The 26,169-nt window shown below is 43.3% G+C and overlaps 1 protein-coding gene across 23 annotated transcripts in view; it reads right to left on the bottom strand.

The window, feature by feature from the left end:
• ATXN1 (ataxin 1) overlaps positions 1-26,169 on the bottom strand; it is a 224,454-nt gene that overhangs the window by 51,323 nt on the left and 146,962 nt on the right. The gene's annotated exons all lie outside the window — the stretch shown is intronic.

Below are 26,169 nucleotides of genomic sequence, written 5' to 3'. Positions count from 1 at the left end.
ATGGACTTTGTGCGGACCAGTATTTTGAACCTTGTATTCTTAAGTTTGGCTTCTAAATCCATTTTTAGGTACTTAAAAAAATGCTTGATTTTTAGATGGGCTGAGCAGCTGCATTTCCTTTTTACTTAAACAGAAGACGCAGTTGTTCAGCACCTCTGAGTATCAGACCAGCTTTATTTAGGTTCCTAACTTCAGCCACCCGTAGAAGAGCAAAGTCAAGTGAGATTCGTATCCTTTTCAAAGTGTCATGCTTTTTATACATGCAAGTGATAAAGCTGCTGTATTAGAGAACACAAAACCCGACACAGCATACTTTGAGCCACTTGTCCCACAACATCCCACATCTAAGTAATTCCATTCAAGTGTAAATGAGACACATTGCAATTTCAGGACTATTTACTACATTTGTTTAGTACAATCACCTTGCAAGAAGCTGTTAAACACTTTATTTGCAAGAGCTGCAAAAATTGCCCCTAGGAATGTGAATACAATGTGTCACATTTTATTTTTTTCCTGAAAACATGGAAAAAGTCTGTATAGAAAACCAAAAAAAAAAAAAAAAGCCCCAGGAAAACATGACTGGAAACCTGGAAGAGGTGTGATTCTTTTGCAAATGCAGCTCTCAAACCAGAGGAAAAATGCTTGCTTGCTCTTCATACAGGTGGAAGCTACCCGCATTCATGGGGGTATAGGAAGCGAAACAAGATGAAAAAGGACTAGTGTGAAATGTCTTGACCAACTTAATGTACCTAGATTGAATTTGTAAGCAGGTTATTATATTAATTATTTACAGTCTTGCCTTAAGAGGGTGCAGATTTTTGTGCGTGTATGCACATTTGGATTTCTTTTACACATTTATAACTGCTGATACAAAGAGTTTTGTTCTGTGCCTCAGAAGAAATGATCTGATTCTGCCTTCATTTACACTGATCTAACTCTTAAATCCAACAGTTACATTGCTGTAAAATTACTATTATCAAGGGGAAGAACATTCTAAAATTATCCCTTCGGCAGAGAGCACGAAGCCTGAAAGTCTCAGTGCTTTCAACACCATTTTATCAGGACTGTGATCTCGGCACGACTGGTAATGCAGCCAGACGAAGCCATGAAAGGGAGCTTTGTGCCCAGCTACACACGAGGCCATGTAAGACTTCCAGCTTTTTGAGTGGCCGACGGGGATGTTGCTCTTAGTAACACGGCAAGATTGATTAGGTACAATAATAATAAAAAAGGAGTTTAGAAAGACAGCAGCAGAATCAAGTTTCTCTTCTATGAAAGCATCTACAGTGTATGTAAGCAGAAAATGCCAAGTTGTCAAAAAAAGGCCAAGTGCTCAAATATTTCAGATACTCAACTGGTAAGGAGATTCAGAGTTTGTTTATAATGGGAGAAACCTCAGCCCCCTCTGATCCAGAACTAATGCAGTGAGATGCCTCTGGTGAAGCACACACAAACCTGCAACTGTATCTCCAGAGAATGACCCTGCAAAGGAAAGCCCAACTACTCTCACTATTGTGATGTTTGCCTTCGAAATCTTGTTCTGACTTCTGCTGCTAGCTCGCTCCCATCAGTGGAGCCTGGACAGCAAACAGAGGGAGATCTTCCCTATGGAGCTGCCTTCCTTCGGAAGGCTCCAGCAGATACATCCCAGCCAGGATGCCAGGTCATCTCTGATGACACCATGTCCTACCTCTTCCTCTTCAGGGCTGTTCTAGAGGATCTAGGCTTAGAAACTGGATTTTTCCTGAGATGACAGAGGAGAAAGGGGGCATTCCTGCCAGCCAGTTGAAAACCAAAGAGGCAGCTCCTTCACAGGGTGCTCCCATGGCAGAAGGAATGGGTTAGGACCAGCATTTCTGTTGTATGTTGTTGAGTTTCCCATTATAGACTTCTGTACCAGGTGAGAACTGCACTCAACATCTAACCTGGATCCATACACATCTACACATTACACCGTAGCAAAAATTTCACCAACAAATGTGCTGGTTGCAGAAGGCCCCAAACCTATCAGCTAGTCTTTTCCCAAGATGATTAAGAACGAACATCACAGCACTGATGTTTTACTCATCTGTCAAAAAGTATGACTCACCATGGGCAGGTGGCGAGCACCCTACACTACCACTGGTGCACATCAGGGCTTCCTGACTCCTTTGAGCTGAGCTGACAAACAAGTAGCTGTCACTATGCTACCTCCACCCCGCCTCTCCGTGCAAAGGCCGAGCACGGCATAGTCAGCCCTGGCTTTCTCCTGGCTCCTGCCTGCTCTTCAAACAAGGCAGATAGCTGCCCTGCCACAAGAAGTGAGAACAAAGATGCTGGCCCAAAGAAATAGTGACGTGATCCTGATTCAATGCTCCCAGCGCTCCTTTAGCCCACGGGGATGGCTTTTAAATGTTCTCCTTCCACACTTCACCTCTCCATGACACCTTCATGCAGTTCAACTTAGATTTTCAGCTGGGTAACCCCTCTTGGATCCTTGGGACTTTTCCCCTTCATCTGTATTCCTAATCCACGTGCCTGTTTCTTAGCATTGATATAGCTACCCACAAATACACACTCAAATTGTATACACAAAGAAATGCAGATCGGATCAGCTTTACTGCAAGCCCCACAGAGACAAGCCCAGCTAGTCTCTCCCAGTGCTATAAAGTTTGCAGAGCTGCTTTAAATATCTCTCTTCTTCAGAACACAGATTGGCTTGGCGAGGTGGTATATACACATTACTCTGTATACTGTGTATGTGTGAACATATGTTTGATAGCTAGATCGCTCTATTCCAATACATAAAACCGCGTATACACTTGTTCTTTTAAAACCTCACTGCTGCTGCCTTTAGCAGAGGTTCGCTCCAGGAATCTTACTCTCCTCTGCCCCTCTCACCCCTGGGAAGGTTCTTCTCCAGCCATCAGCAGGACTTTGCAGCTGGCTCCAGAACAGAGAGCAACGATGCTGCGAGCATCAGCCAGAGGGGGCTGCGAGAGTGTGTTGTGAGATGCAACAGCCTTGAAGGGCTCAGGCTGCCGACTGTGCTAGAGGCTTTTCTCGCTTGCGTAAACCATTTCTTGAAATAATAACGCTTAAAATAGTTCAGCAAGTCTCCAGGTTTCTCACTTTTTGATGCATACAGAATTAGGCAGCCGGGATTGAAGACGTACATCTGCACACCGGACGGCTATTAGGGCCAGATACCTGTGTCTGAGGCTGTACGCAAAATACAGTCAGATTCTGTTGCCACCAAACTCACAGGGATGGTGCTGTGCATTGGTTCGCCAAACCACCATCACCTACAGTTTGTTAGCGCGGTCTCTGTCATTCAGTGTTTTCTTATCCAGCTAGATGTTAACAGTAAAGAAAGGGGCCAGACTTCTTGGGATAATGCATTTGACGGTGATAAAAATGTTTCCATGGAGCTTTTACAGCAAAACAAAAATTGCTGCCCTTTATCTGATGTGCACACATTTCATACTTGCAATATGTCTAAAGTGATTTTATGACTAAATCCTGGGAAAAATGCAAAGAATGCTTGGCTAGAAACATACTTTTCCAGTAAAAACACAACATGGCTTATTAACTGCGGCACTTGGAAGAGGCTATTCAACATGAAGCAAATTTTTTTTTTTTAGCTCAAGACCGAAAACATGTGTTCGGATATACGTTTTCTTTGGCTTCAGGCACCAATTTGACTGACTACATTAGCAGGGTCTCCAAGCCCTTTCAGCGTACACTAGCTTCAGTACAAATGAAGTGGTATTCTATTAAACATGCCAGGGTACTGCCGCTGAAAGCAAGGTTAAAACCTCCTGACTTTTTCAGAATATATTAAGCAGAAAATAATGGAAACAAAAAGCTGCATTAGGTACCTCGTTAAGATTTTTGTAGCTGCTGATCAGCAACCTTGTTATGGCAACACTTTTCAAAGTCACTGCAAGAAATGTTAATTGTGGCGATGGTGGGGTGGGGACGATGCACAATGAACTGCGGGAGCAGTACTATTAGTGTTACCGTGAGAACAGATTATGCCATTTCCATTCTATCTTTGAATTCTGGTGGGTGTAGGGTGATGTGACTCTGAATGATGTCAGATTACCCAGCCTACATTTTTCTTGGAAAGAAGCTCCTTCCTCCACTTCTCTAGCAGGAGGGCTTGTAAATACTGCGCTTAGGAAACCTCAGCTTCATCAGATTCTGAAACGATCCCCACGCTAGCTGGAATTTCTTTAATCGGACAACTGGAAGGTGTACGCTTCTTGAATACCTGGAAACACCAGAATATGCTCGCTTGGGCTTGTGAAATGGTGAGAACCGATAACAAGGGGTGGTTTTCTGGACTAATCCCCAGGAAACAGGACTTCACTCTCACCAATGCGGGCTGCAATCCAGCCGATCTCAGGCACATTTGTAAGCGGGTCACAATGTCACTCCTCTTCTCTCCCATTAAAATACTAATTGTAAAAGCTTTTGTCTCTGATCTGCAGCTAACAAACTGGCAACACTGCACAAAGGGGAAGAGTGCAACTCAGTCCAACATGCCTAAAGGGTACACTATCTCCATATCATGCATGGATTTGCACACCTCTGCTCCCCACTCCCTTCCCGGGTCTATCACAAAAAGCCATGCAGTGGAGAGGTGCAGTGGGGCCAGCCCAGCACACCAGCCAGGGCTGCACATGCAGCACCAGGCACTAACCCTTGGAGGGTTAGTGCAGTGGCTGGATTGTGCAGCACCCAGCCACCTCCCAAGATGCATCATTAAATATAAAAAGAGCAAGCAAATTTTCACCCTCTCTGCACCAACACACACACACAGAGGCTGCAGCCTGGCCAGCCAAACTATGAAGATTACTCAGTTTACGTTTGAGCCAAAGATAAAAGATTTTAAACCCCAGTCAGCGGAACACATTCTCCCTCCTCTCAATCCCGAGGTGCTTTTCCTAACAACGCAGACAGGTCATGCCGGCACTGGCTCTGCTCAACCAGATGATTTTTCTCCCTTTCCTATCAGGAGGCTGCAGACTGTGCATCTGTGCAAGAATAGAATAGGACGGATTTTTTTATTACCCCTTTTTGTTGTGCTGTCACAGGTGCAGAGGCAGAGAGACGCTGGTGTGGTACACACAAACACAATATACCCAGAGCCTGACATTTCTCCCCAGTTTGGCAGTGCATATGAGGGTGGGCATGCTCCTTGCTCTCCCCCTTCTGTATCAGGGAGCAACTCCAGTAACACTCAAACCAGTATTAACCATCTGGCAACTGACCCAGCATCAAGTCCACAAAGAAAACAAACATCAAGCTCTGCTTATTTCTGCTGCTGATGAACTCAAACAGGACAGAGACAGGATAAATTACAAAGATCTTCTCCTTTCATGCAAAAATCACTTGCACAACACTACTCTCCTCTTCACACCGCATCAAGCAAACTCCCAGTGATACTAAAAGGGGTATGGAGATCTGCTAATGCCAGGCCTGTGAGATGGTGCCTACATTAATCATTTCACCTCCAGCTTTTTAAATGCTTGAAAAAGACCCCTCTCACAATGAAAAAAAAGGAACTACACATCCCATGTTCAGGAGCATTTATTTCTTTTGTGGAAATAAATACACAAACTCAATTATTCTTTTTCCTACAGAAAAATATGATGCAGTGGGTTGTTTTTTTTTTACCTTAGGGTAAGAAAAAAAGAAAAAAACCCCTCCACATCCAAAATCCAGAATTTTAAAACCTTTTTAAATGTCTTTCCAACATGCACTGAAGGTTTAAAAGTAAATTCTGAAACTTGTTGAAAAAGGAAAAGAAAAAGTAATTTTCAGGTTCGACAACTCTTCCCGCACACACACACCCTTACATGAGCACACATTTGCAAACTTTCCTACTAGAAAAGTCATGGATACAGGGAAAGAAGTCTGTCCCCAAGTATGCACAGAAATCCCAGCCGCACTGCTGGAAGATGGAGAGATGGAGCAGCCTTCAGTATATAGCTGTGCCAGGAAACACAGAACTCCTCAGCTCTTCTCACAAATCTGAATATTTAAATGTAAGGGGAAAGTACGAGTAACACCATCTTCTTTGAGATAAAGCTGCTGTTACAGGTGTGTTAATGCTGGCTACAGATGTGCTAAAGTGTGCACGTGTAAAAGGCAAAGACTGTTTATGATACACTGAAACATGTATTTTTATTCATCACAAGACCAGTGTGCGGGGTTTTTCCTCTGCTGAATAATTTCACTCCTGGCTCACATCCCTCGGCTTCTTATATTTCTGCCTGCTTCTCCTATAACCTTTTGGTGCCTGCTCTTTACTCCTGAAATACAGTTACTGCTGAAGCATTTATACCTCATCGAAGATGCTTGTCTCACACATGGTACACCTGATGAGTCCTAAAGGGAGCTGCTGCCACGCGAGGCTGATTCGCTCTACACTTAGTGCCACCTCACTTGTATCAGTGTCCCATTTACCTTTACAGTTACAACCCAGACTCACTGATATGCTGTCCGCAAATGTCAGGCTGAGCTCTGAGCTGTCTGTTGCTCACTTCCTCTGCCTCTTAAATCTGCGAGGGAATCTCTAAGAGAATATTCTGCTGACCCAGTGCAATTTTTCTGGGGCTTCTTAATTTTTGTGTGCTTACCCTGATCTGCAAAGTGGCACTTTGCACATTATGGTTTGTTAGTGAAACATAATGCAATTTTTCTCCAAGCATCTTTCTTGCTCCTTTATTCCTCTCTATTTTAAGCAACTTTCAGCTGAGAACAATGTCAGACTGACAGCTCTGGAGACCAAGGTATTTCAGGGAGAGAAGCCAAGCACAATTCCTTCCTTCTATCAAAAGCTAAAGGCAAGCTCTCTATGTTCTTTGCTGTACTCTAAGAAACTGCATCCTCTTTCAGTTTGCCTTAATCACTGAAAAGTCCCTGTTCACCAAAGCAATGTGCTGGATAGGTACAAGACCAAACTTGTCCACACAAATCCCTTCGAAAGACCAGGACTCAAATCCCCAAATCCCCAACCGAGAAGGATGTTATACTGATGTAGGGGTTGCTCTTCACTTCTATAGAGTCCCATACCTCCATGGACGATGAACAGAGACAGTCTCAGACAATGTGCCTGTGCAGGAAGACTTCAGCAGAAAGCTTCAGGGAGTCTGGAAATACAATCTCCTGCTGCTGGAGGTTGTACTGGAGGGCAAATTGAAGCCTTCTCAGCTGTCAGTCCAAGCAGTTACACCAGCAGAAGGTCCCTGGCTGAATCATGCCCAAACAGCCAAGACAGCCAGTGAGAGTGAGCACCCTGTTAGAGTGAGCACCTTGTTACTCACTCTCCCTCTGGGAGAAGGAAGGGGAAGACTCTTTGTTTAGCCCTTGAAGGGGAAAAAATTGGGATCTTGTCCTTCCAGTTCTGCCATCAGCAGTGCTGAATGCTAAAATCCTCATCCAATTTCTTAGGGAGAAAAAGATGGCACTAAAGGAAGAAGGGCAGCAGTAACGGGAAGCTACCACCCAGAAACTCTCTAATCCCACTCCTACCACTTAAATGACTTCTCCACCTGAGAAACTATTTTTACTGAACAAACAAAAGTATTGCCATACTCTAAAACATCCACTCACTCAGAGATGATCAGGCTGGCTTCTGAAGAGAAAGTTAAGAGTGTGCCACAGAAATGTCGTACCATGCCCTCTGTAATGGCTGCTGAAGATGCCAGCACTGCTGTTGAGTCATTAGGTTAAAATTAGTCCACCAAAGGATGGGGGAGACAGGCATTTCATAGATTATTCTGTTGTGGTTTAACCCCAGCCAGCAACTAAGCACCACACAGTCACTTGCTCACTTCATCCCAGTGGGATGGGGGAGAGAACTGGAAGGATAAAAGTGAGGAAACTCGTGGGTTGAGATAAAGACAGTTTAATAGGTAAAGCAGAAGCTGCGTGCACAAGCAGAGCAATCCAAGGAATTCATTCACCACTTCCCATCGGCTGGCAGGTGTTCAGCCATCTCCAGGAAACAAGGGCTCCATCACACCTAACGGTTATTCAGGAAGACAAACACCATCACTCTGAACATTCTCCCTTCTTTCTTCTCCCCCCAGCTTCATATGCTGAGCATGACACCATACGGTATGGAACATCCCTTTGGTCACCTGGGGTCAGCTGTCCCGGCTGTATCCCCTCCTGACTTCTTGTGCACCCTGAGCCTGCTTGCTGGTGGGGTGGTGTGAGGAGCAGAAAAGGCCTTGGCTCTGTGTAAGCACTGCTCAGCAATTACAAGAACATCCCTGTGTTATCAACACTGTTTTCAGCACAAATCCAAAACATCACCCCATACCAGCTACTTTGAAAAAAATTAACTCTATCCCAGCCAAAGCCAGCACAATTCTTTCAAGATCTAATTGTAAGGACAGATAGGTCCGTTTAAAAACTACCTCAGAATCTGAGCCTAGCAGGACTACTTACAGAAAAACTCCAAATAATATAAGGAGGATCATATTTTCTGTTGAATCCTACAGGACTCCTGTTTCTATCCTTCACCACCACTGCTGCAATTCACCTGCTTCTTGACTGTGTTATGAATTTAAAAAAAAAGCAAACAACACCTGACAAACATGGCCAAAAAAAAAAAAAACTTGCTACTTTTCTCCCAGATCTGGAACATAGGCTTTAGCTCAAAAGGTTCCCAACCATTTCTGAACCATTTTTGTTTTCTACAGGCATACACTTAGGAAGATACAATGCTGTCTGAGAGATGACCCCAACTGCTCCTTTGAAAAAGGCTTACTAACAACGAAAACAACAAAAGCACATTAACAAGCAGAAGCATGGTTCATTATTTGCAGGCACTACCCAGTGTCAATAAACGCTGATAAAAAAATGAGTATATCAGGCAACCAAAGCCCAGTGTATTACTATGTGACAAAATAAACCTTTAAAACCTTGATTTTTAGGCCAAACCCTATTTTGGGGCTGTTGAAAGCAGCCAACCAGCCAGCAGCAGACTAAAATGTGCATGGTGACCAACTGCTACATTGGTTCACTAGTATCGTCACATAGAATCATAGAACAGTTAGGTTTGGAAAGGACCTTAAGATCATCTAGTTCCAACCCCCCTGCCATGGGCAGAGACATCTTGCACTAAACCATGTCGCCCAAGGCTCTGTCCAACGTGGCCTTGAACACCGCCAAGGATGGAGCGTAAATTGATTAAATACAGTCTGCCTCAGACATTTAATATAGGAGAAATAAAGCCATTGTAATAGAATATAGTTTGCAGGATCAATACTTCCTGCTACGGAAATCAATGTTTCGACAACACCTTGACATATATTTCTCCCCAGGACCCCATCCATGTTCTGGTACTTAAGTGGCAGTGGGAAATTGCTAACCTTGTTTTTCAGAGACTCTGAAATCCGTACAAAACCCAGCTGTGACATCTAAGCCTGTATGAAGCCGCACAAATTCTCTTCCCCACTCAGGGGGCTCTTGGAGAGAGAAAACAGTACTGAAACACCAGGCAGCTACAGATGCAGGATGCTGCCAGCCTGGTCCGCACACCACAGTGGAGTTCTGCATCGGGAACACTGTACAGGAGCATGGTCCCACTCTCCTACCTTCTAAGCACAAAACATCTAAGGATGCAATCCATGCAAGCTTCAGGTGAACAGCCAAGCCATCTCAGTATCAGACTTTTCACTCTCTAAAATTTCATAGCATGGACTTGACCTGAAGGATCTGAAAGGAAGGGGCAATGGGTTTATCTCCTTAGATCACCTATGGAGCAGCAAAGAGAATACAGGACCAGCAATCCAAAGCTCCACCACCACAGCGCTGTGGGGAGGGAAAGGTGAACATTTCCTTTCCACGCTGTTCTTTTAAAGAGACCCTAATGGTATGGAAAACTATGGTGGATATGGTGTTGCAAACATAAGAAACAAAAAACTTTATGGGTTTATTAAAAAAAAAAAATCCCTCGTTTTCATCATACGCATTATAGCTTTCTAGCTTTATATAAAAAAAAAAACCCAACCCCAAAAGAGACATAAATGTGGAGACCAAACCCCTACATGAAAAGTGGAATTTAAGAACTTATGACTTGCTTGGCTACAGCAGAAAAGTGAATGAGTAAAACAGGCCTGTTCTGCTCAGTCATTCTCACTTGTAATGGCTGTATGCAGCTTGCCAACAGCTCTTCCTCAACCTTCGAGAACAGCCTGATGAGCCTGTTCCAACTGAAGTATAAAATAGTTTACTCACTAGGTAGTTTTACAGTATAGCAACTTCTGCTCTCTTTTGTTAGCTTTTAATTTGTGTTTGGTTTTTTTTTTAAAAAGGTACAATAAGCAGAGACAGTTACAGGGCAGAAAGCTGAACAGAGGGATTTTTGTGTTTCCGCAAGGAAATCCCTATGCAAAGGTATGCTAAAATATAGCACTCTTAGAAATCCCTGTACAATTTCCAGCCATTGTCAGTGTTGGTACCACCCACAGATAACAGAGGGAGGAAGGGGGGAATGCCTCAAAGGTGATGTGCGGACCCCTCCCCTACACAGGACCTTTTCCGTGCCGTATTCTGGAGCTCTGCCTTTGTTCAGTCTAGTTCAAATGGCTCGAGTAACGTGGCTTCCACCCCTTCCCACCAGGGATTATTCCACAATCTAATAGATCTTACTAGCTGGAAGTGTTTCTGGATTTCAGCCTGCATTTTCTGTGCTGACTTTTATCCCATTACTCCTAGTCATACTGCTTGGACCACCCAAACCAATTCTCCAAAATTGGATATTTATACTCCTAGAGTGCAGGACTGGTAGTTTTAACATCACCCTGTTCCTTCCCTCACTTTGTCTCTCATTCAGACAAACCACACACATTTAATTCTTAATCTTTCTTCTCTTCTCTAGTCCATTAATCACTTTTGTTGCAGCTGTCTGAATTCCCTGCAATTTGCCAAAGTCCTTCTGGTAATGAAAGACCCACGCACACATGAACTTTGTATCTCCTAAAGCTCTGTCTGATAAAATACACGGACTAATACACACGCACACAGAAACACAGCAGACGTTTTCCAAATTTGTTCTTTTTATAGAAGGAGTTTGGCTTCTTTCAGGCAGGAAGCAAAAGGCATTTGTCTTTTTAAGTCCCTTAACAGAGGTGGAAAAGTAACATACTGTACTTTTTTTTCAGATAAGAAACTGCCTGACTCCCAACTGTTTTCCACAATTGCTCATTCTGCCTTGCAAAAGCAGCATATTTATCGATACCTTCATCTTCCAGGAAGAGTTCTTTAAGGAAGCTCATGTGGAAACTTCATGTTCTAGTTTTCAGAAATTGTTTGACTCACCTTCAGAAACGGATCAGTGAGCTGCTTAACAGTACCCTATTCCTGCCCCTCTCTCTCTTCTGCCTCCTTTTTATTATAAATCTGGCCAGGTTGCAGATATGAACAAAGACACCAAATTAGACATTGCCCTTCCTTAGGATTTTAGAACTTCATGTTGCTGAAGAGCAATAAAATAATGCAAAGAAGGGAAAATCTCCTTTAAGGTCCAGGGTAAAACTCCTGCCACCCTGATGTGGAAGTGCATCTTTGCTCCACCAGAGACTCTGGGCCGATATTGAGCAAGTATATCATTGATCTCTGTGCAGCTGCTACCTTCTCCCAAAAGGGGCTTTTACATATAATATATACTTTAATAGGTTTAACGCTGAATACTTTTAAGACAATTCAGCAACTACCAACCATTGTGGAAGATTAACTTCCTAGCTCTAGTTTGGTGTCAGATATATAATAAAGAGTTTGATTTTGCAGATAAATACATGTGACTTCAAGTTCTACTTAACTGCAGCAAGAATAGAAAAAAAAAACAAAGGAAAAGAGCACATACAACATTCAAATGAACTTTAAACTGAATACTCATTCACTACAAGGCAGGGTAGAGGGAGAAAAGTCCTTGCAGGTTGATGCCACTTACCCATAGGCAAGTTCTCTCCTCTAGCAAAACAACTATGAGTATCTAGCACTAGCAGTCACTTTATTCCTTGCAAACGTTTAGAACATTTTCATAGCAACAGAGTTGCAAACAACAACAAAAAAGCATGTCCAAATAGCCACTGAAAACCTGACTATTTGTTTCCCTTTTCTAGTCTATTTGTCTGCTTACATTATCCAACGCGCATTTTTATTCAGAAGTTAAATAAGTCACCCAAAACTCTTCTTTACTCGCTCTTTTCATACCAACAAAACATGTACATGCGAATATCCTGAGCATAAAGAGAAACTCTTAAAGTCATTATGACATTATTTGTACCCTGAAGCGAGTCATAATTTGTATGCGCCCTGCCAAGTTCTTTCTGTCAAAGCTAAAGTAATTATTAGGAAGTATGAAAGCAGGTGTCACTTCTGGCAAGTTGTAAGATGGCTTTATGTTCTCAGTTGCAATGGGATAAAAATGATCCCTAAAAAGAGCATAGCAGGCTATTACTTTACATCCAGTATATATGTGAAACATAACAGTTGCTGCCTGTACTTTTTTTTCTTCTTTGGTATTTTAATTAAAGATTCAAGCTCCTAAAAGACAAAACCTAAAAATATGTGCAAAATCAATCCCATTTTGCATAATTTCTATTTAGTTTCATAACCAACTGTCAAGCCATCTGACCCTCATTTGCATGTGCTATAAGGCAGTCAGCCGAGCTCGCTTCCACCGCAGTGAGACACATACTCTGTCCCTGCTCACTCCCACGTATGAACCTCCAGCTTCTTGGATGAATCTCTCCTACAGCACTTCAGGACAGAGGGGACAGTGATTGTTATGATTACAGGGCCCAAACTTTTCCAACTTGGGTGCCTAAATTTAAACGCCTAACTCCATCTTTAGGCATCTGAATTAACTGCTAGCATTTCAAAAGTGCCAGGCACCCAGCATCTCCTACTTGTTTCTGTCCAACTTGCCAAAAAGAACATCTGCTTTTAATTAATTCATTGAGAGTTGCAGGTACACAGGACCTTTGAAAGCCATCCCACTTACTTCAGTCCCCAAATATAAGTCCAGTTGCCTACCTCTAGGCAGTAAACTTTAAAAATGCTGAAAAAGAAAAAACAGCCTTATTAAATAAATATTAGAAAAACCACTTGCAGATATACTCAAGGCCTTCGGAGTCTTGTTCCATACTTGACATATGACGTGATGTAAAAGAAAGCAGATCTGATTTTGTTGTAAAGTAGCATTTCATGCTGTAACTGGAGTACGTACATTGCTAAAAATTAACATAATTATAATAAGGAAAGGCATTCAGGGAAACTTTCTTCAAAAGCTGCTCCTCTTCCTTGGATAAGTAACCAAGCAAACCAACCCCCAAAAGTGGTTGTATTTATGCTAAGAGTTTAGGGAAATTGCAAATTTACTAGTGTATTTATTATGCAAGTTTATTTTATTTTTTCTTTCATTCAGCCAGACACCCACATTCTTGACAGTGTAGAACTTGAAAAGATTTTTTTTTTTTGTTTTTAATTTAAAAACTGCAAACAGAAGAAAAATACAGGCTACCACCTGCCTCTGCAAATCTTCCGCGTGTGCATTTGTGCTTCTGAGCACGAAGCAACTGACTACCCTGTAAAGAATAATATTCAAACACAACAGCAATATTCCACCCTACAGTAGGGCACTGACTCAAAAGGCAACATGACAATGCATGTCTGCATGTACATAAAACGCTGTCCTGCATCTGGGACCAGGATGCCATGCTGCAAGATCAAGAGGTGCTCTCCCCAGGGCTGTCCAGAGAAACTCCTGACTCGGAAAGGAGCACTGCCCACTGGAGTCAATGGAGAGACTCACAGTTCTGGGGCTGCCCTATTTTTAAGCAGGGTTTGCCAGGTAAGTGCATGCAATTAGGTGCATGTGTTGTGAGTGTGCAGGATCACATCTAAGCTTTGGATTTAAAAAAAATCACAGGGTGCACAGAACACGCAGTTAGTTTGTACCTCTGTGGGGCAAAAAGGCTGGTATTTGCTATACTTAAATCCGCACAGCTTCAGACGCTGTACTATGGCTCCAAATGAGGCACAACCAGAGGCACAAAAACCTCAGAAGAAAAAAGAAAATATATAAAAAAAACATTACTGTTGTTATTTTCTTAAAAAACCCCCAAAACCAAATAAACAACAAAAAAAAAACCAAACCCAAAAATTGCGTCAGACTGCAAGCAGGAAAAGGAAAAGGGAAAGGGAAAAAGAAAGAGGAAAGAAAAAAAATATGTCTGGGGAAATCCACAAATATATTTATGGAAGTTTTACATAAAGGGTTATGTAACCACAAGGGATAGGACAGTCCTCCACAAAGGTCTGGTGTGCGCCAGGATGGTGCCTGGCCCTGTCCTGCATGCAGCATCCCGAAGAAGCTGCAGTTTGCTTCACCAAGTAAGCTGTTACTCTTGCTGTCATTTCAACACTTCTCCCACCGCAAGCCCTGCTGGCACTGTGACCACATGGGCCACCACTTCCCTGCCACGCTGCATCCCTAGAGCCGGTGCTGCCCCAGGCCTCAGCGTGCAAGCTCTCTACAGCTGGGGTGGCACTATGGACTTGCCCTGTCCTGTCGATCTTCAGTTTGCAAATGCTGCATCTTGCCTCTTGTGCACAGCCCACTCACAGGCATGCAGGTGACCACCATCGCCTCCTCAATCATAGGAGACCCAGCAGGCTGCAACCGAGCTCACTTTGAGGCCGTGCTGAGGCAGGCTAATCCCTGCACCTGCTCCAGCAGCACGTTGAAAATGGGGTTTTAATCCTTGCAGACCGGCAGTTGTTCCCTCCACCCACCAGCAGCAGCCACATCTTGCTGCCACTCACATCAAGGCAGGGAAGAAACGCCAGCGCTAATGCCCAACCATCACAGCCAAGCACAGCCGCAAGGAAACCTGACCTGGTGAAGCAGCCAAAGCCATGGAGCACCAGCAGCATCCAGAGCAGACGCTCTTTCTGCTCCTCTTCACGCTGCTTCTCAGTGCCTCCTGTGGTGCACACGGGAAGGGGAGCTGGGTACAAAGCTTATCTACTACACTCCCTCTGCTCGCTGCAACAGGATCTGCCTTGCACACTCACCCTGCCCTTCCCACAACTGACCTGCCAGAAGCATAGAGAGGCTACAGGGATGGTTTAGGGGAAAGAGAGGCTGATCTTTCCCTGATACCCCAAGCAACCGCTTGACGTGGTGTGTGTGCAAGGTATGGAGGGGGGGTCCATCTCACTGTCAGGGATGCTTCCTCCCCTTACTTCAGTTTGGACCTACGGCTACAGCCCTTATGCTTCACGGGGACTGCAGTACATCACAATCAGATACTCTGCAACCTTATCGAATAACCACTTTATGGGTAGCATGCATGCCAGACAAAGCAACAAGAGCTGCAGACTGCCCGCCTCACACAGGAGGAGGCGGCTGAGATGCCAGCCAGCTGCTCTGCCCTGTCTCCTCTTCACCACTGAGAGCCAGGTTGCTCCTCCTTGAGCACAGCTCTGCAGCCTTCAGCACAGCTCTGTCCAGAGACCAGCAGAGGGGCCAGCAGTCCCCAGCTGAGTGACTTTTGGGGGAGACAGCTGCGCTCCAGCTTCACATAGGAAGGTTGGAGAGCAGCCCCCTACCTTCACCCTGCTCCCACCACAGCTCACTCAGGCTCTGGGAGCTGGCTGGGAACAACTACTCTATTTGTTTTTCTAGGACATTCCCAAACTTAGGGGGAAAGAAAAAAAAAGAAAAAGGCAGCAAAGCAATAGGAAGAAGCTGGGGCAGGGAAGGCCCTCACATATTTAATTGTCATAAATTATGCTTGGGGGAGCATTAGGCACAACAAGCCACCACTTGCTGAAGTAGGTTTCTGCTGTGTGTCAGAGCACTGCACTACACTTCATCAGGAGCATTGACTGGACATTGGCAGGAGACAGGTCTCTGCTGTTCCTCCTCTCCACCCCGGTTTTGATTTCGTCAAAACATTCTCCTCACATTGCTTTGGTTATCTCTTAGAAAGGGAAATATTTCTTTTAGTGCACAGGACAGGATGATACTTTTAGGACTTAACAGGAAAGCCTCTACACAAAACAAATGTGCTTCTGGTAAGAAACTTCTCTGCCAAATGCCTGGATGCAGCATGCAAGACCAAACACATGCATACTTCCTCAGCCCCACACTGGAGAGAAACACACTGTCCATGGGATGTGCTAATGCAAACCTGTGTGCTCTGTGTCCTGGCAGCGCAGGCTCACAGCGGCAGTTCCTGTTGCTGGCTTCCAAGGACTGATAATTTTGTCTGAGAGGCAGCAGGACTCTGAAACAAAGTCTTGCACATTATTCCCGAATGGTTTTCTTGATGAAAAGTCTGCACACCATGTGATGAAACCAGCAAATGCTTCTACGAGTGTCCCACTAAAAGGTTACTGGGAGGATGTGTCACTCCTGTGAGATCAAGCTGATGGCAAGAGCCCGGGCACATGGGGCTGGGCTGTGCCATTAAAAGCAATGAGACAGCACTTGGATTTGATTTACTTTAGGGAAAGCATTCTCCAATGAGGTTTGAGATGGGAAACAGGCCTGCATTTTGTAGGCAGAGAGGCAGCAAGCCTTTAGGAAGAAGCGTTGATACCTGCAACTGAAATAAGCCTAGCTACAAGCTGGCGAGGCTGATTTGAAAGCCTCGACACCTAAAGCACAGACACCTAAGTGTGCTCTTCTTGGCACTTGTGCCAGTGCTGCTGCTCCAGCTTCTCATGCCGCAGGCTTGTGTTGCATAGCCTTGCAACTGAAACGTGTGTTCTGTGCTACAGTATCCTGTCAGATAGGGACAGCCACAAGAAACACTCTGCACGGAGAGTGAGAAGCATCACTCATCTTCCTTCTGGTGCCAGCAGGTAACAGCAGAGAGCTGCTGACAGAATAAGGACATCGCCCTCACTGAAGGAATTCCCAAGGGTGCATGCAAAAAAATCACAGGCGCGACCCTATTTTCCCTGCACCTTATTACCCTCAAAACACTCAGAGTAGCTGCTTTGAAGGGGCTAATCCACCTACTGCAGTATTTTTGGTAATGACTCACAAAATCCCACACGATTCTGATACCATTTTCTTGATAAAACCAGCTGCCAAAATGAAACTATACATTTGGTGCTTGAAAAAAAAAACCAAAACCAAAACATAATAATAATAGAAAAAAAAGACCAAACCTACTTGTTGTTATTAGTAGCGAAGCGGTGAACATGAAACTGACAGTCAGTGTGCGGTGTGAGATCAGAGCTGATCGCTGCACACAGACCCCCTGCAGACAGAGGTTTGAACGACGGGCTCTGCAGCCTGCCACCAAGAATTTGCCTTCTTGTCTGTTGCAACTTACACAGATGTTAGCATAATTTCCTTGCATATCGACAGCAAAAGGAGCATTCATTTCAAGAATGACGTGATTGTCTATGTGGTAAGGATAAGAAGGGAAAACTTTCAACATGCATCCAACGATACAGCTAAATGAGAAGTCGAACTGTTCCCAAATGCACTCCAAGGACTTCTCATGAAGTCAATGACAAAATTCAGACGAGACTTCATAGCACTCTTTCTTCCTCTCATTTTAAAAACCTCAATTAAATTACACTCAGGCATCTGACAATGAGATTCAGGAGCACAAAACATATCAGAGCATCACAGTATTCACTCACCACTGCAAAACATTAACTAAACTTGCTCTGAAAAATGTTTTGACTATTTATAGAGAAGCCAAGGGGGGAGGAGGGAGAAGAAGATGCTTGCTAGGGGTTTGGGTTTTTTTGTTTTGTTTTGGTTTTTTTTTTTTTTGGCAGACTTCATTTGAAAGCAGCCAAACTCCCTTTTGCTTCTGTAAGGCAAACTAACAGAGCAGTGGGTGTGCTGAGGTCACAGGAAGAGAGTACTTAAGCTTGTGCTTAATTTCGGGACAGCCTTGTACCAGGTGCTTTGTTCAAAACCTAAAACCTGAACGCCTTAAGGAGAGATGCCAGCCCCAAGCCTACTGCAGGTTAGCAGCTGATGTTTCATTCACTTCAAGTGATGCGGGATCACAGCACAGGAAATGAAAAACACCTCGTGCTTCTTCTGGGTGCCCACTGCCCCGTAGGATGGAATCACACTGCACTGATGAACTGGGAAGGGATTCTGGAGCAAAATCACCCTTGTGACAAGTAAAGCACATACAGAAACTTGTATTTGGTTCATTTTCAGAGCAGAAAAGATAACAAATTTGTGTTCAAATAGCTGGTTGGAGAGAACACGCAGCATGTGAAGGCCAATGCCAAAAAAAAAATCCAATTAATTTGATTTATTTTTATTTGATTTTTTTTTTTTTGGTCTTTTTTTTTTGGGTAACATACTGAATGAATTCCTGAAAATAAACAAAAGTTATATAGAGAAAAAAGCAGTTAAGGTCATTTCAGAGGTACTTTCCAGCAACACTTAAAACGCATGCATGTCTCTCCAGTATAAAACAGACTGCAAAGGGCTCTGAGAGTCAATTTGCACATCGTCCTCCCTAGAATAGCATTATCACCACCAGAAATCTCAAGTATGCTCCCACCTTCCTTCTCAGCTGGGCAAAACAACAGGTCTTAAGAGCTGCCATTGGTTCAATGAACTCAAACGCTGTGAAACTGCATCATTAGCTGCTTGTAACAGGTAGCCCTCCCCTGTATATTCCTCTAATGACCTGAACACCCAGGGCACAAGAACTCTACCTCACCTCCTTGTCCTGACGTTTTCTTAACCAAAGAGTAACACAGGAATAAGTAAGACAGCAGAAGGGAGTCAGTCACTCTGGAAAGTTGAGCAGCACCAAACAAAATTGTTAGCCTTCTTTTGGCAAGGCGAAAGATTTGTATAATACTTTTTCCTCCTACTAGATGTATTTACTCTTAAAAATCGATTTCCGCTGTCACTATTTATTGCTGCACATTGCTCAGTGGTTCTGAGAAACTGCATGGAAAATCACCACGTTTCGCTTGTTAAATTGACCCCGCAGGGCCATACCACCAGTGCATGCATCATCCCAAGAGGCAAGCCTGCCAAAGCCATGCTGTGCATATCATCACTAAACCCAAGACAGAATGCAAATTTGGTTGTATCATAGCTCATTTGCATAGCTCTCCATCGGTTTTGCACAACCTTTTTACAAAATGCCAATTTACTTCACTTCCCTACAGCTTATTACCACTGTGAGGTACTTAGAGCTTTTATGCAAGGCAGATTTAGTAGTTAAAACATTAAAAGGCATAATTAAATGCCTTTTGGAAATAGCACATACCCTTCAACATGACAACATAAGGCGCAGGACTCTGGAACACAGAAATGTTAATGTCCCTTTGCAAAGGTGCAGACCCCTCTCCCTCACATGCCCGAGAGCAGCACAGCTTTTTCTGGTTTTTTATCTGATCTGTAAAAGCAGAAATATTTGCTTGCAAACTATGAAGGGCCTGAATCCAGTTACTGAGTACACATTTCACTCACATTGATATCAGAATGGATGGCTGCCAGTTGAGTGTCTTGGCTGGCGTTCAAACACGCTGATTGCTGAGTCTCCTTGGATTTGGAGTTCATGATTTAAAAAAAAAAAAGGGGGGAGGAAAAAGAAAAAAAGCCTGAACACAAAACAAAAAACACTCCACAAACATTTCTGAGATGCTACTGGGCTAATTTTCCCCCTCTCCTCTTTTGTAAGCTCAGTCTCTGGAAGCAAACACGTACAAGTAGCACTCTCTGTCAAGACAAGTAGCTAGGGAGTTTAGACTTTATCTGCAAAGCTACGATACAATGAACATAAGATCATTCCTAGCCAAGCAATTTTCACACATGTACCAGGGGCCAGCCCCTATTCAAGTCGGCAACAGAGGAAAAGATCTGTTTACTCTTCCATATCTTAACTCGACAAAAAAAAAAAAAAAAAAAAAGGGAAGAAGAAAAGAAAAGCTTGAAATGTTCTGAGACTTATGTCACAGCCAGGTAACACGGAACAGAAAGGCTGTTTGCCTTACACAAACCTATTTTTTTCCTTCTTTTTTCCTCACTACTTACTACCCAAATCCACCAGGTTGAAAGGAAAGCCAAGAGCTCCTTGAGGGCCCCCTGCTCCCAAATACTTCATCTCGGCGCACATTACTTTACGTGGCTGGCATGCTGTGTGAGCCCTGCTTTCTCTGGCACGGCAGCAGACGCTGTAGATCAGGCCACTTAGACATTTCAATTGAACTTGACAGGTGTTTGTTAATAGGCTCTACAATACATTTGGGAAGGGCCGCCTGGAATTGTAAAATGGTTTATTATGACAGTTTAATAAGCCTGCTGCAAACAGCACAGTGCATTTTTTTATAAGGCTGTAAATGTAAGTGACCAAAATCTGAACTGTATGGCAATACACATATAACCTATAACTAACCTAATTAATGGCAAATGCATTTATACAGTATCTGTGTGTACAACTGGACCTGACCCTGCCGGGTGAGTCTGGGAACCTCTCTGCTCCTTGCAGGATCAGTCCTCCACTTATTACCACAATTCACAGAAATCAGGTATATCTGTTCAGTGGTAACTGCTTGGGCTAATTATTAGAAAATTGAATTTTTGCTAATTTGCCTGAGGGGAGGGGAGCATTAAAATTAACTTGACACATTTATTTAACTTTTTACAGTACTATTATTATTTAAAATTTATGACAGCATTGTGCCCAGAGGCCTCAGTCAGGACCAGGATCCCATTGTGCTCAGTATCCCACTGCATGTGCCTGAATGTCCTCCCAGCACAATTTCGAGGCAAAGGCCCCACCGCAGCAAACTGTTATGCAAGCGCTTGCCCCGAAGGCTGAAGAGCGAGGCTGTGGAAATGCAAAGCCCATTAGTCTTGCTGAAGTGAAGCAGGTGCATTAAGCCATCACATCCTACCATGCACTGGCAGCCCACACCAACAAGGCTCCTATTTTGGAAGAAAGTGGCAGTTGAGTCACTCTTGGTTTCACCATTAAACATGTAGACACAAACATCCCTTTCTAGCTACTACTGTCTTTTCTTGCTCCTGTTTTTTAAATGGGACCATCATCCAGTGAATTACAAAATTCATCTGTGGGGTGAAAGGCCCCAGAAGAGAGAGAAGATGCATGCCAGTAACTGATCTGGGGAACTGCAAAAATCTCAGCGTTTATTTTAGATGCACGTCGTGGAACACAATCTTTCCTTCCAGTGAACTTTGAGGAATATTTACCTGAGAAAAGTACCTAGCTGTTCCACCTGCCTTCATTTCTGGAAGATCACTACCTGAACGACCATAACCACTCACTGTCCTTGAGCAAGTCAGCCTTTTATTTATATCCAAGTAAGCTCAACCTCATTAAACAACTGTACTGTTCAGACAGTATTATCAATATTATCCTATTAATATAACCAATTCAAATATTTTACAGTATTTAATCAAAAGTACAGAAAATGGAAGCTTTCCTAGGTTAGGGCCTTAAAATTAAACTCTTCACAGCACTGGCTGTACTGACATAAGGTATGCGAAAGAGGGAATGGTGCCTCCAGGAGTCATTAGAAAACCATCAGAATGAGAAAAATCTTAAAAGACAATCTCTTCCTCTGGCTCTTTGATGGTGTTTTAGAAATGAGCCATACATACTCATTATATTTGTTGGGGCTAAGGGGCACCACAAAAGTCAGTGTGGACTAACTTTCCTCTGAAGCTAAGAAGCTTCAGAGGCTCCTCAGCTCAGGGGCACGGGAGATGTTAGCAACATGCTCCACTCCCTGATCTTCCCCACACTCCAAAAAGAGACAAGATTAGCCCATATAAGCAGAGAAAAAATGGAAACATCGGAAAAATAGTCACTTGAGTGGGCTGTCCTAACAACCTCATTTCAGCACAGCGTTTCAAGAGCTTTGAAGACAGGCAAACTCACCTTTAAGGCTGCTCCTCCACAGCTAACTTGCCTCTCTGTGCCCAAACATCACATAGACCTTGGAGAAAATTTTAACCCCAAACTCACTCACTCATGGAGCAGATGGAGTAATGACTTTTCCAGAACTGCAGCATTTTATTTCAAAAGGTAAGCTTGGTTACCTTCTACTTTCCTCTGCTTCTTTTTCTGCTGCAGTTCACTGGAGCTGTTTTAAGGTTCCACTGAATATGTCAAGCCTTTTACATGCCACTGCAACCTTGCAGCACAAAGTGAAACGGAGGCAGATGAAAGAAAAGGAAACCATCATTTAGCCACACACAAATTCTATATATTTTGCATATCGCTCCTAACAGGGACTAGCAGCCCACACCAAAAAGACTTCTGTTTGGGAAGAAAGTGACATTTGAGTCACTTTTGTTTTTATCATTAGATATGGGGACATCAAACATCATCTCTTGCCTAATGCCTCCTTTTCTTGTTTCTATCTTATGAACTAGGTGCATGTTTCTGTGGTCCTTTAGAGCACTGCCTGCTTGACTCAGCACCATGACATTTTCTGTATGTGCAGATCATCCCATAACTGATGGAGCGTGTAAGATACCACCCATGGCTCTGCTGAGCTGCCATCCTAGCAGGATGCGGTACCACTCTGGTCTTTAACACCAGAAAGGTAGAAAAGGAACAGGCCATGAAATGCTGTTTCTGCTGCCAGCAGAAAGCACTGGGTTTGCTTGCTGCTACCCATCCCCCTTTCACACTACCATTTTCTGCTGAAGAAGATGCACCTAAACTCTGCCGGGTATTGCACTGGGGGCCATGCTTTGCCCATGCTAGCCCCATGAGTGAGACGCTTTTGGTTAGATTATGCAGTGAGATGATCTTCTTGAAAGGGAAAATTTAGTCCTTTTTAACCTTTTACTCCTAATGGTTGGCTCCATTCTTTTTAAATCCTAAAATAACGACACCCATACTTTGACAACAGGCCTTTATCAGGTTTAAAAAAAAAAATTAAAATCAAACTAACCTGCTTACTTCAAAGCCATGCTTTCATAATTCTAGCTGGCACATCATGAACAAAATGGTCTTTAACTAACCTCAAACAGTCATCTGGAGAAAAACAACATATTTTCCCATGTCATCACCACTATAGCACATACTAACCACAACTATTCAGCCTGTCAATTTTCAGTTTATATTATGATAACTTTACCTAAAAGCATTTTGTGGTTCAAAAACAGCAAGTGCAATGCCAAGGAAACATTTGCTGAACTGACGAGCATGGCAGCGCTGGTGTGAGGAATATGTTTTCTGCAGAACGGAAAGCAAAGTAAAAAGAGATTTTACTGGGGACAATGCACTGCTCAGAAGTTCCCCAAAACATTGCTTCAGGTTGGCTTAATCCCACAGTCTAATCATGGTAAGTTGTGAAAAAAAGGCTTAGTTTGGTCCTCAGAAGGTGAATTTTCCACAAAAATCTCCAAGAAGTGTGAATGGTAAAAGGAAGACATGAATCTTTTTTACTTGCATTAGCATCTCCACTTCCACACATAGGAAGGTTTTTCACATCCACTGAGCATTTAGGAGAGGTAAAAATGTAGAGATTCTTGGGAGCCTGAACAGGGAACTTGTGAGAGGCACAAAAGCAATGCATTTTAAAAGGACGTTAGCAAATACACTTTTAGCCATGCAATCATTATGATTCACAAGGAACCAAGCATTACAAGTCTTCAGTTACTTTCCTTATTTTAAGGAGGACAAAGGCAAACACCTCATTAACAAAGCACTGTGATTTCAATTCTGTACTAAAACTCCCTCAACTTGGACAATCGTACACCCACACTAAGGCTTCAAAAATATTTTCATGCTACAAAGCTGCCTGTGTCATCACTCTAGAAGCAAACAAGAAGTCACTGCATCATTCCCCAGTGATCCAAGGCAAGGGGCGGATGGTTGTGATTCGAAGACTTTAGCTGGATGCTTAGGTACGGATAACAAACCAAGCAAAAAACCCTAAACCAAATGAAACCAAACAAAACACCCGTTGAGAAACCCATGAAAGCACTCTGCAACCTATGCTATTACTCTCCTTTGTAATGATTTGCTCCAAGTTGGGCCACAATGGTACCATGCATGTTTCCATAATAAATTAATTGGTAGCTTTGCTTTTGTGGGCTGCAAGAACAGTCTGAGACACTTTGCTTTGACTGCACCTTCCCTGCCCCTTCTCCTCAGCATCACTGTGACTTCCTACACACTGGGGCAGCTTTATTCCTGGGGAGGAATGCATTTTCCCTTCCTGGTTTTGATGGGAGACACACTGAAGGTGACACGCTGTCCCCAAGGACAGCCGATTTCAATACTGGCTGGATGCTAAATGAGCCTCCTTCAAAGGGCTGCTTTGCCACACACTGTTCCCCTCTCCTCACTCTTTATGAATTAGGAAGGATGTGTGTTCCTATGAGCCCCTTCTGGACAGACCTTCTGCCTGGAAGAAAGCAGGAAATTGTAACAAAGGGGCAAGGATGGGGGAAATGGGTAGGAGCCCAGCAACTGAGCTTGCATTTATTCCCAAAGTGAGTGGTTATCTGATTTCAGTGCCTCACACCCAAGACTTACAGTCCAAGACACAAGTCTGAGCAGATCTTCCATGATCTCATAGTGAGTCTGAGATAGACTGCATCCAATGCTCACAAAATACACAGCTGCATTCCTCCACTGCTCTGACAGCGTTTTATGTCAATGAATGTACCACTGCTAATATGCACTGAGCTCCTACTCCAGATGCCAAAGCCATGCTCTGCACAAAGCCGGGACTGTGTAGTGCCCAGGCACAGCTTGCTATTAGCTGTACTTCCCCCCCCATCTCATGGAAGCATTAAGAAAGCCACGAGGAGAAAAGTAGTAGCATTGCAAATTGTGTCCAACCACTCACTCATTAAACTAACCTCATTCTTTTATGCAAGTGTTGCAACTCAGCAGTTCTACTATAGGATCCCAGAAAGCATGAGACTTTCTTACTTTAGCAGGAACAACTGCATACTATGTCAACTACTGAAAATCTCTGTGTACAGCAGAAAATGTTTTGAGTCAACAGACTGAAAAGCAAGGCTGCTGTATTTTTTGTTTGATTTTACAGCATGTTTGACGTTTTCAAGATAAGATTTAAGGAGATGTAGTATCAAATTTGAAATCTTATTTCTCTGTTGAATCTTTCATTACTTTCAGGCTGTGCAATATGCTTTAGTTGGATTTTTTTTTAATATAAAAAAAATGTTTCACAGTTGAGGCTTTCTGATGTTCACAGTACTTAAACATGTAGAGCCAACAGTGGAGCCAACTGAAATTAAAGGGATAAAGGGGTGTTAAAATGGTGAATGTGCCTCAAGTGGTGTCCTGAACAGGAATTAGATGTAAGTATGTGATTAGATGTCCCTAAAATAGGTCTTTCTTGTCTAATAATAAGCACAAATCACAGTATACCTTGTGTATCAAAGGGTAGCAAAAGCTATGTGTCTTGAGGAGAAAGACTAAGCAGAGAAGAACTGGAAGCCTCCGGGCATAAGATGTGATTGTTTCATTAGAAGGAAGATTAACACACAGAGGCCAAGGATAAAGTTGAAACCCAAAAGGAATGAGTCAGGGAAGTTGTTCCAGATGGTAGAGCCATGTGGGATGTGACTCCACTATCTACTGTGGAAATAAAAAGGAAGAAATTAAAACTTACTGTTGAAAGAGCATATAGGACTGACAGGAAAATAAGAAAGAACTGAGAGCAGTAGAAGGAACTTAAAGGCAGAGTGGTGAAACAAGGCCTTCAGAAATTCTGAAGTGCAGCAACACCACCTCAACACCACTCAGCCAGTCAAAAAAAGGCCCAGTCACTTTGCTTCAGATAAACCTGAAAATCTCAGTGTCAGTGTCTGTCCAGAGCACATTCCCTCTCCTTTGGGGTTTGACATATCACGTGGACAGCTTCTCAGGAGCATCTCGCAGCAGGTACTGAAGGGACAGATAATTTGCAGTAACCCATTACTGCTGCTTCCATCCTGCTGATATGTCCAACATCATAAACGAGTAAGACAGAATTATGTTCGATGCAGTCTTGAGCAACTTAAGATTAATGGGAAATTTTAAAAAGTGAAAATTAGACTAAATATAAGACTTATTAACAACTCCTTAAGGGAAGTGGAGGAAGCCATGAGGTCCAGACACTGGGAACTCAAAAGGGCAAAACACTCAA

The sequence above is a fragment of the Strigops habroptila genome, chromosome 1 (assembly GCF_004027225.2).
Source record: "Strigops habroptila isolate Jane chromosome 1, bStrHab1.2.pri, whole genome shotgun sequence".
In the NCBI taxonomy this organism is placed as follows: Eukaryota; Metazoa; Chordata; class Aves; order Psittaciformes; family Psittacidae; genus Strigops; species Strigops habroptila.
This window is presented reverse-complemented; position numbering and strand designations above follow the sequence as displayed.